This window comes from Malaclemys terrapin, chromosome 10, assembly GCF_027887155.1.
Source record: "Malaclemys terrapin pileata isolate rMalTer1 chromosome 10, rMalTer1.hap1, whole genome shotgun sequence".
Taxonomy (NCBI): Eukaryota; Metazoa; Chordata; order Testudines; family Emydidae; genus Malaclemys; species Malaclemys terrapin.
This window is the reverse complement of record NC_071514.1, coordinates 45,704,547-45,714,161: the sequence shown is the minus strand read 5'-3', so window position 1 is coordinate 45,714,161 and position 9,615 is coordinate 45,704,547. Positions and strand designations below refer to the sequence as shown.

The window sequence follows — 9,615 nt, the reverse complement described above, 5'->3', positions numbered from 1 at the left end:
AGACCTTCACCAATTCCCTGGTGAATACAGATCCAAACCCCTTGGATCTTAAAACAAGGAGAAATTAACCATCCCCCTCCTTTCTCCCACCAACTCCTGGTGGATCAAGATCCAACCCCCTTGGATCTAAAAACAAGGAAAAATCAATCAGGTTCTTAAAAAGAAGGCTTTTAATTAAAGAAAAAGGTAAAAATCCTCTCTGTAAAATCAAGATGGGAAAATAACTTTACAGGGTAATCAAACTTAAAGAGCTCAGAGGACCCCCCTCTAGCCTTAGGTTCAAAGTCCAGCAAACAGAGATAAACACTCTAGCAAAAGGTACATTTACAAGTTGAGAAAACAAAGATAAACTAACATGCCTTGCCTGGCTGTTTACTTACAAGTTGAAATATGAGAGACTTGTTCAGAAAGATTTGTAGAACCTGGATTGATGTCTGGTCCCTCTCAGTCCCAAGAGCGAACAACTTCCCCAACAAAGAGCACAAACAAAAGCCTTTCTCCCCCCCCCCCCCAAGATTTGAAAGTATCTTGTCCCCTTATTGGTCCTTTGGTCAGGTGTCAGCCAGTTTACCTGAGCTTCTTAACCCTTTACAGGGAAAAGGATTTTGGAGTCTCTGGCCAGAGGGATTTTATAGTACTGTACACAGGAGAGCTGTTACCCTTCCCTTTATAGTTATGACACCAGGCCTTTGTCTTCTTCAGTGAAAGAGAGAGAGAAAGACATAGGGAGAGAGAGAGAGAATACGTGGAGTGTGTATGCCCCTCACTTTTATAGTCCAGTTACCCTTTGAAATGCATTTTCCTAAGGGTTCCCCCTAGGTTTCTAGCTGTGCGGACGGAAATGTGGAGTCTTGTGATGAAAGAGGTGCCGTGCTATTGTTAGCTAAAACTCCAAGCAATCTTTTCCTGCCCTCTCCGTTGCCAAAGAATGGCCACTTAACTGGTGATTGCCAATCAGCTTTGATGACACCTGGCTAGAGGCATCAGCTTGTCCTTTGTCTTTGGGGAATTGGTTTACCCCTTCCCCAGACTGATCTGGTAAACACTCCTCAGTCATAATTTCAGCTCATGTTCATAACTTTACATATAATGTTACTATAGACATTTCATTGTGTATTACTGACCAGTGAGTTATTAGTTGTCAAACGATACCTCACAAGGTACATTTTGTACAAAGATTGTTACAGTAGCATGCAGGGTGTGAATACAGGGAGCATTCAGTCACACCCCATCCTACCCCTCACTGTGCAATGCTGCATGGTCTTAATCCAGTTCTTGAATGAATTTACATGAGCTTCCCAGGAACGTGGCTGGGTTCCTCTCTGGGGCCAAATTGTTAGGGGGCTGCTAGGGAGCTGGCAAGAGCTCTTGCCATCCCAGCTTTGTTGCCTCATCCCTTGTGCTAAGCGTTGTCACAGATCTGCCTTGACCAGAGGCTGTAGCATTTACCTTTTGGCCCCCTGCTCCAAATCACTGGTTGCTCTGTGAAAAATCACTCCCATAGCCATTTCACATCCACCATCCCGGCCTTCTCTGCGACTGGACTGTCACCCTCGGTGACTTCCAGTTTAGACTGAGGGAATGTGACTGTGAGGGGGCAGAGAAACTGCCATCCAGCACATGAGGGGTTAAAGAAAACCTTTGAGTTCAGCTAGCCTTGCCCCATTGTGGCCAATGCCAGGTCTGGAGAGAGGAGAAACAAAAGTTAAGTGTCTCTTTCTCTGAAAACATGGTCTATGTTTCTCATCTGGGACCAGACACATCTAAATGGATCCCCAGTGCTAGGTCCCTGCAGCAGAGCCCCTAGGAATGCAATAGTGCAGTCTGCAGCCAAGAACCCCCATAGCCACAGACATGGCATGGGGGCAGAGGGGGACTGCAGCTCTGTCTGGTACATGGGAGTAGCTACTATCAGGGCACCTGTCCTGGGCAGGAACATAGCTCCACTCCCATGGGGTTTAGGAACTCTTCCCATTAACCACTCTGGCACCATTCCTCACCTATGGCTGGCTGGGTGTAGGGACTCCGTATAGCAGCTGCCTTTCCTGTGGTGCCATTCCCAAGCCAGGCAGATCTATTGGGAAAAGTTGACATGGACAACTATCCATCCTCTAAGGAAATCAGTGACTAATGAGGCCAAGAATGGCTCTGCCCCATACATAGGTCTAGAGCTAGACTACCTGGGGATCAGCGGAGCTGAGGACTCCAGCTATGGCCTAAGCTGTTTGGCCAAAGCCCGCCCCTGAACAGGAAGGTCAGAGACAAGGGGACAATAGGAGGTTGTTAGTGTCCAGGGAGCTTCCTGAGCAAAGGCCTGACAATGGCTGGGTTAAGAGATGCCAGCACCCACCCTGCATCAGGGAAGCCCTAACTGTCTCCACTGGATTTATGCTGGACTTTCCCCAGGCTGCCTTGCTGGGTTATGAACACAACCTGCATTGACTTTCACTGGTACTCATGTTTCTGGTGTTACACTCCCAGACCAGGGGTCTTTCAAACTTGGAGCCTCATATGCCTGGACAACTTGCTCTGACACATCCATTTTGGACTTCAAACTTCAATGTCATCAATGCCTTCAGTTCTGCCATTTCCATCATCCCGCAGTTACCTTTGGAAACGATTGGGAGGAAGGACTGCTTCTCTTTCTGGCTTGTGATCTGCATGGTGGGATTGTACAGAATTACCTGTTACTGCTTTAGCACGTCTTCCATTCCCCAACACCTGTTAGAATCATAGAAATGTGGGGCTTGAAGGGACCTTGAGAGGTCACCAAGTCCAGCACCCTGCGCTTAGGCAGCACCAAGTAAACTTAAACTATCCCTGAGATTCCAAAATCTCCCTTAGAAGCTTATTCCAGAGCTTAACTACTGTTATAGTTAGATAGGTTAGATATTGGGGGGGAAAATGAACTCTCCCTTGCTGCAAGTTAAATCGATTACTGCTTGTCCTACCTTGCTTCTGTCAGGGACTTTTTAACCCAGACGGCAAGGTTCGTTGTCTGACCGCAGAGTGAGAGACAGGCAACACCAGCAAGGTCCAATACAAGCTCTTTATTGAAGAGTGCACACAACAATAGAGAGCGGCCCGTCTCCAGAGAGAACCAGCCACGATTACAATAACTAGTGAGATTATATAGACAGTTCCGTCGCGTCATAGTTAAAGCAACTCAATTCCCTCCTTTACTAGTTAAAAGCTTCTAATATTTATGCATATTTATGTTCTTTGACAGTACAAACAGTTCATGATTCCTCAGCAGCTTCTTATCAGCTTTTTCGTCATGCACTAAAAACTAGGAGAAAGTAGGGAGTTAAGAACAGAAACGGAGTGGAGACTGCAAGTCTCCATATGTCCAAACAAACCGTTCCTAGTACATTTGGTACAAGAATATGGTCCCCCCCTTTATCTCATTCTTTGAAGCCCAAGCAAGCATGTCCTCATGTTTCACAGAGAGACAGGAATGGCCCAGCAACTACAGTTAGCCTAACTTTGGCTAAGCTGGCCAAACAACCTGTTCTATACTCCATTTTCCTTGGACCTAACAGTCCCCCCTTTGTCCCTGGAGTACTTTGAAGGGACTCCTGGGACAACTAACTACTGTGAGTGGTAAACTTGGGAGTTTGTTACTTTTGGACAGAACACACCTTGGCGCCTATCTAACTTTTATTATAACATACAAGGCCAGCAAGCTGCATATAATTACAACAGCGCTTCGGAGTACATTATGGAGCCAACCACCTATATTTGGAATCCAATTGAACAGGTTACTTTACTAGGATTTAATTCGCTTCTTTCCGTGGTTCTTTGCTACTTCTATAAGGTGGTTTGCTTTTTCCTAAGTGGCATTATAAACGTCTGGGACATACACACAGCATTCTTGTCCAATTAATGCACATGTTCCTCTCTGAGAGGCCAGTAAAATATCTAGAGCCAAGTGGTTCTGGAGAACCATCTGCTTTAGTTTTCTTTGTGCGGTTGCCAAGTCCACCAGGGCATCGGCGTTAGTCTAATTTCTCAGATGTCTTGGTGAATTACTCAATTTCACATGCATTTTCCCCATGGACCCGGCAGGATTCGGTATATGGGAGCCCACACCTCCCTAACCGGTCCATATGCTTGGAAGGAGCATTGAGAATGTCCGCACTTCCACCAGGAAGTCTCCAAGTATTTCTTTATGGCCACAGATCAGATGGTACTCCTGATGTGTCTGTAAGGGCAGTGGGCCAAGCCTGAACATGCTAGATCCCACTGCAATGCCTTCCCAGCCTCAGTGATATTCAATACCATCTCTGTCAGCAACTTCTGGGTCATAGAACTAAGGACGGAGATAACATGTAACTCACTAATTCTAGCCTGTACCTGGGTTAGCTGTGCTCCACAAATAAGGCTTGTGGCCTTCTTTAGTTGCTCTAATTTCTTATTATGTTTTTGGTTTTTTAAAAATATTTTAAACTGCTGCTGTACTATTGGCCCTATCCCATAGGGATCCGGTCAAGTCTCTCTTCTTTCTAGAGGAAATAACTCAAGCCCTCTGTTGTGCTAATCTAATACAGCCCTTTTTGCATTTAAAATGTAATTAGGGAGGGCAATACATGCTGAAGGACTTATTTAAAACACAGGGCGCAGCCTGTAGAATAAACCCCAAAATTCAATCAAAACTACATTCCCAAGCATGGGTCCCACAAGTTTCTTCTTGCCACTGTATAATTTTTTGTTTTTTCACCAGGGTCAGTTCTTAATGTTTTTTTGTAGTCAGGAATTTCTGGACTTTGGTGGTTTCAATGGAGCGAGTGTTTTTTCTTCTCTTTTTTTGAAACAGTGTGGTTCAGCATCATACAGGGGAGAGGTTACTAGCACATTACCTTGTAATGGGTTTTGCTTCTTTTAGAAAAAAATCTAAAGGCACAGTAGGTCTGTCAGTGGACAAGGGAGAGGTTACTAGCACTTTACCTTGTCTTTTTTTTCTTTTCCCTGCTGTCCAGAAGGCACAGCAGAGTTAGAAGGAGGAATAGGCTGATCATCAGTCGGAGAGTCCTCCCGAGGTGGAGGGATCTTTTTGCAGTGAGAAACATGAGTCCAGGTAGGCAGTCCTTGGCACTTCACAGCGGTGTTGGTGGTTAACAGGACTTGGAAAGGGCCTTTCCAGCATGGAGTCAAAGCAGTCTTTCATTGATGGACTTTACGTAGACTCAGTCTCCTGGTTTTAATGAATGGCAGGGCTGCTACGGTCTTTAGGTAGCACTTCTTTACCTGTGAGAAAAACCTAACACATTTCATTAATGCCTGGCAGTGTTTTACAGATTTTACAGCTGCTTGGGCACATTCAGGCCCCCCTTTTCTTGGCTGTCAGCCAAGTCTTAGCTGTGGGCAGTGCCCTTGGATGGGCCAGCATCTTATCTTTAGACTGAGCTTGCTAGCTATTTTTTTTTCTAGTTAATTCGTTCTGTTTTTTTTTTTTCTTTTCTTCTTGGCTTCTTTTAACCTACAAAGGAAACTTTCACTTTTTACTCATACACCTTTTCCCAACAATGAACACATACACATTGCCATTATACAGTACATTAGTCTTATTATTTAATGTATGCCATATACACCCTTCTAGTAAAATAACTTCTATACAGAGCTTTGGAGCAACAAACCAGGACAAGCACACCCACCTTTGAGGAGTCCACTCGGTACAACCTCTTGTGTCCAATAGCTTTCCTCCTTCCCCAGCCCTCTGGCTAGAAATTTGAGGTAGCCAGAAGGATCCCATGTGCAATATGGGGAGTGGGTTAACCTTCCATGTCCTTGCTTCCAAAGACTGTTGATATGCAAATTTTAACAAAAATTTTTTTTAATTAAAAGATTTGACCAATGAAGCATTTTTTTTTTACTTAAGCAAATGTATTAGACTTTAGTATATCACATTTTTCCTGATTTATTTAAACACTTTTTGTATTCTAAGTTGAATAAAAACAAGTATCTGCTTTTTTGATTTAACCCTTCTATTTAATTTTGAACTAGACTGTTTTATGAAAATATTAAACTCAACAATTCTGGCCACAAGACAAACACCACAAGACAGGACAAAGAACACAAAAATAATTCTTATTGTACCAGTAAATGCATGGTACGTTGAATGCTGTTCAGCTGGTATCCGTTTTCTCTGATGATTTGAAAGACATTATTTACTTAAAATATTTCCTTTATATACACATACTCTTGTTGATTTTAGGCAAAACTGAGGAATTACTCCATATTTCCTTGTATTTGTTTCATAGGCAGCCCAGGTTTCAGTGGCTTCTACTTTATTAGTTAGGAAATTGCATTAATACAGATGCTTTCTGGCTTGCTTCCAGATCCAAAGCTATCCACAGCTTAAAGATTCTTACTTTAAAAAAGGACACAATTAACTTTTCTAGACTTTTGATTGCCTTTTACTTTTAACTCCTGCTTTTAAATGCACAGTGATCTGAAAAAGACAACACAACCTATATTGGTAGGCTTGCATTTCTTTTACCTTTACTACAATATACACTGCACATGTTCTGGGGAAAATGCACATCCTATCCACAATTCAATTTCTACAACACTAGCCACATTAATTTCTACACAAGGTATAACTGTTTTTTTTATGCTTACAAAATCTCCATGCACCCACAGCAAAGTGACAGCTCGACCACACAGAGCCAGGGGCACTGTCTTTCTATCTCTTTACTAGATCTTTTATTTACTATTTTGTTACCCAAAAACAAATTTAAATCTTTTATTCTTCTGGCTTTGACTACTCTGCTGCAGCCACAACCTTTGGTCTTTATTTAAAACATTTTAACTCTTGTAGCATTAAGTCACTTTAAGGATTAAATGCTAAATACCTTAAACAACACTAGTTTCCTGTGCCTGGCAAAAGTATTTTCGGTTTTGCAACTTTAAACAATACCAATTTATTTTAAACTTATAAAATACAGATTGTACACAGCAGGAGTGTTCTTCAGCAAATTAGACTAATGTATTCATAGTCGAATAATTCCACTTAAATAACTTCTTGCCTGGATTACTTACAGAAATTCTTACCAAGTTTCACTGCTTAATTCTCTCTAGCAACTATAGAGTTAACTTCTCACTCTTGGGAGGGCTGTTCTTTTACACCCTGGGGTCTCCTGCGATGTCTCTTTCAGTGATTCCAGTCCAGGCCAGCTGCCTGGGGCTTCTTCAGCGTCCCCAAACCACACCAGCTCCAGGGTCTTAAAGGCAGATTGTTGGATCTCACTGGATAGTTAAGCTTTGCAAATGTAATCTCAGCACTGTAACTTGTACTGCCTTTGGTTTGCCTCTGTCTATATTTTTTCACAGCCAGCTGGGGCCGAAAGCAGTTTTTCTTTTGGTTTATAGTTATACCATACAAATAAATAATCCATTTGTCCCGGTCTAAGATCAACCAGGATATTCCTGAGGGAATCCATCCTGTCAACAGAAAAGGTTCTGCACCTTGGCCAGTCTTTAGTCGGGGACAAATGGGTAGTAAAGGAAGGCCATTGAATTTGGCATAAGTTTTTCATTTAGATTTAGTCAAACCGGTTGTTCCAGAGATTTCTTTCCAATTTCTAAGTACCAGAGACAACGGGGCGTCCCCCGGGCACTTGCTGCCAAACTGTCCCATTTAGCCTGTAGGGACTCTAACCCTACTCCGGGGACTCTAACCCCTCACTGGGGACTCTAACCCCTTTCCCGGGGACTCTAACCCCTTTCCCGGGGACTTTAACCCCTTTCTCGGGGACTCTAACCCCTTTCCCAGGGACTTTAACCCCTTTATGGCGATCGCTTACCTTATTCAGGGACTCGAACCCCAAAGACCTGACCTCCCCAGGGACTCGAACCCCGAAGACCTGGATCCTACTCAACGGGTAGGTGGACATTGCTGGGTTTCTACGGGCTTCAGCTGGTTCACAGAACTCGCCTTATCGCCGATGCAGGGATCAGGTTACCGGGCAAGGCTCCTCGAAGCCAGAGGATGCGCGCTGCGTTGCTTCGGAGTCTGATCCCGCACCGGAGAGTCAGACGAGTCCCGGCGGAGTCGCCAAATTTGTCAGGGACTTTTTAACCCAGACGGCAAGGTTCGTTGTCTGACCGCAGAGTGAGAGACAGGCAACACCAGCAAGGTCCAATACAAGCTCTTTATTGAAGAGTGCACACAACAATAGAGAGCGGCCCGTCTTCAGAGAGAACCAGCCACGATTACAATAACTAGTGAGATTATATAGACAGTTCCGTCGCGTCATAGTTAAAGCAACTCAATTCCCTCCTTTACTAGTTAAAAGCTTCTAATATTTATGCATATCTATGTTCTTTGACAGTACAAACAGTTCATCATTCCTCAGCAGCTTCTTATCAGCTTTTTCGTCATGCACTAAAAACTAGGAGAAAGTAGGGAGTTAAGAACAGAAACGGAGTGGAGACTGCAAGTCTCCATGTCCAAACAAACCGTTCCTAGTACATTTGGTACAAGAATATGGTCCCCCCCTTTATCTCATTCTTTGAAGCCCAAGCAAACATGTCCTCATGTTTCACAGAGAGACAGGAATGGCCCAGCAACTACAGTTAGCCTAACTTTGGCTAAGCTGGCCAAACAACCTGTTCTATACTCCATTTTCCTTGGACCTAACACTTCTCTACCTCTTCCCCCACATAATGTGAAGCTCCCCATGTAAGGTCTCATCTGCCACCTCATTCTTTTACATAGGGTTACATCTCTGTCTGAATGTGTTCTGCAATCCTGGCAGTACTGCATGGAGAAACGTGTTTGTACAAGCACAAGTACAATCTTATGTCAGCATCAGCTTCCTGTGAAGCACACAAGTGTCTCAAATCAAGTTCAGCCAAAGAAATCCCAAAGTGACTCTTGGCTATTGAAGGCTGCTGATACAGTCCAGTTCCATCTTTTTGCTGATAATAAGGCTTTAAAAGGCGCCTCAATTTTGGCAGGTTCAGATCATTTTCCCCTCCAAGTAGCCCCTGAGGCTTAGTCCTGGGCAAATTGACCTGATTACTGCTTCCACATTCACCGCCTCAGTGTATCCCTTTGGAATCCCCCTTCCAATTGGAGAGCCAAACTGCTAAACCTTCACTGGCCCTTCTGGCTGGGGCTGCCAAGCTGTTCCATCATTTTAAAGTCTTTTATTTTTCAGAACTGGTTCTGTGTCCTGGGGTGGGGATGCCAAACTTCCACCTGAGTTTGGCTTTTAATTTCCTTTATGCTTTCCTGAAACTGTAATTCAAGCAACTTTAATTCTTCAGTATCCTCTTTCTGTATGGTCTCTACTGAGAACTTACCCCCTTTTGGCGTAGCAGTGAGGAGTACAATCTTATCTTTTAGCTCCAGAAATCCAGATAATCCCTGATCTTCTAACTCTCGTGGCTCTTCCCTATTTAAGAGCTTTGATTAAAGCAGAATGGCGTTTTGGTGCAATTTTACTTCAGGCTAGCCTCCAGAAGCCCCAAGAATCACGTTGTAAATGTTCATCTTTTAGCTGATATAAAAGTGCTCATACCTCCATACAAAGGTCCTCTAACTGTCTACCCACCACAGTGCTTGCAAAAAATTAAATCTTCCCTGCTATACTTTGCAGAACTTTCGGA

At 43.6% G+C, this 9,615-nt stretch overlaps 1 long non-coding RNA gene across 1 annotated transcript; it reads right to left on the bottom strand.

The window, feature by feature from the left end:
* Positions 1-3,035: 3,035 nt before the first annotated feature.
* Positions 3,036-8,408, bottom strand: LOC128844942 (uncharacterized). Its single transcript, XR_008446561.1, has 2 exons — positions 7,806-8,408; positions 3,036-5,260 (listed from the first exon to the last, which is right to left on the bottom strand). It is a non-coding gene; the product is annotated as an uncharacterized LOC128844942 (long non-coding RNA).
* Between the last annotated feature and the right edge of the window lie 1,207 nt (positions 8,409-9,615).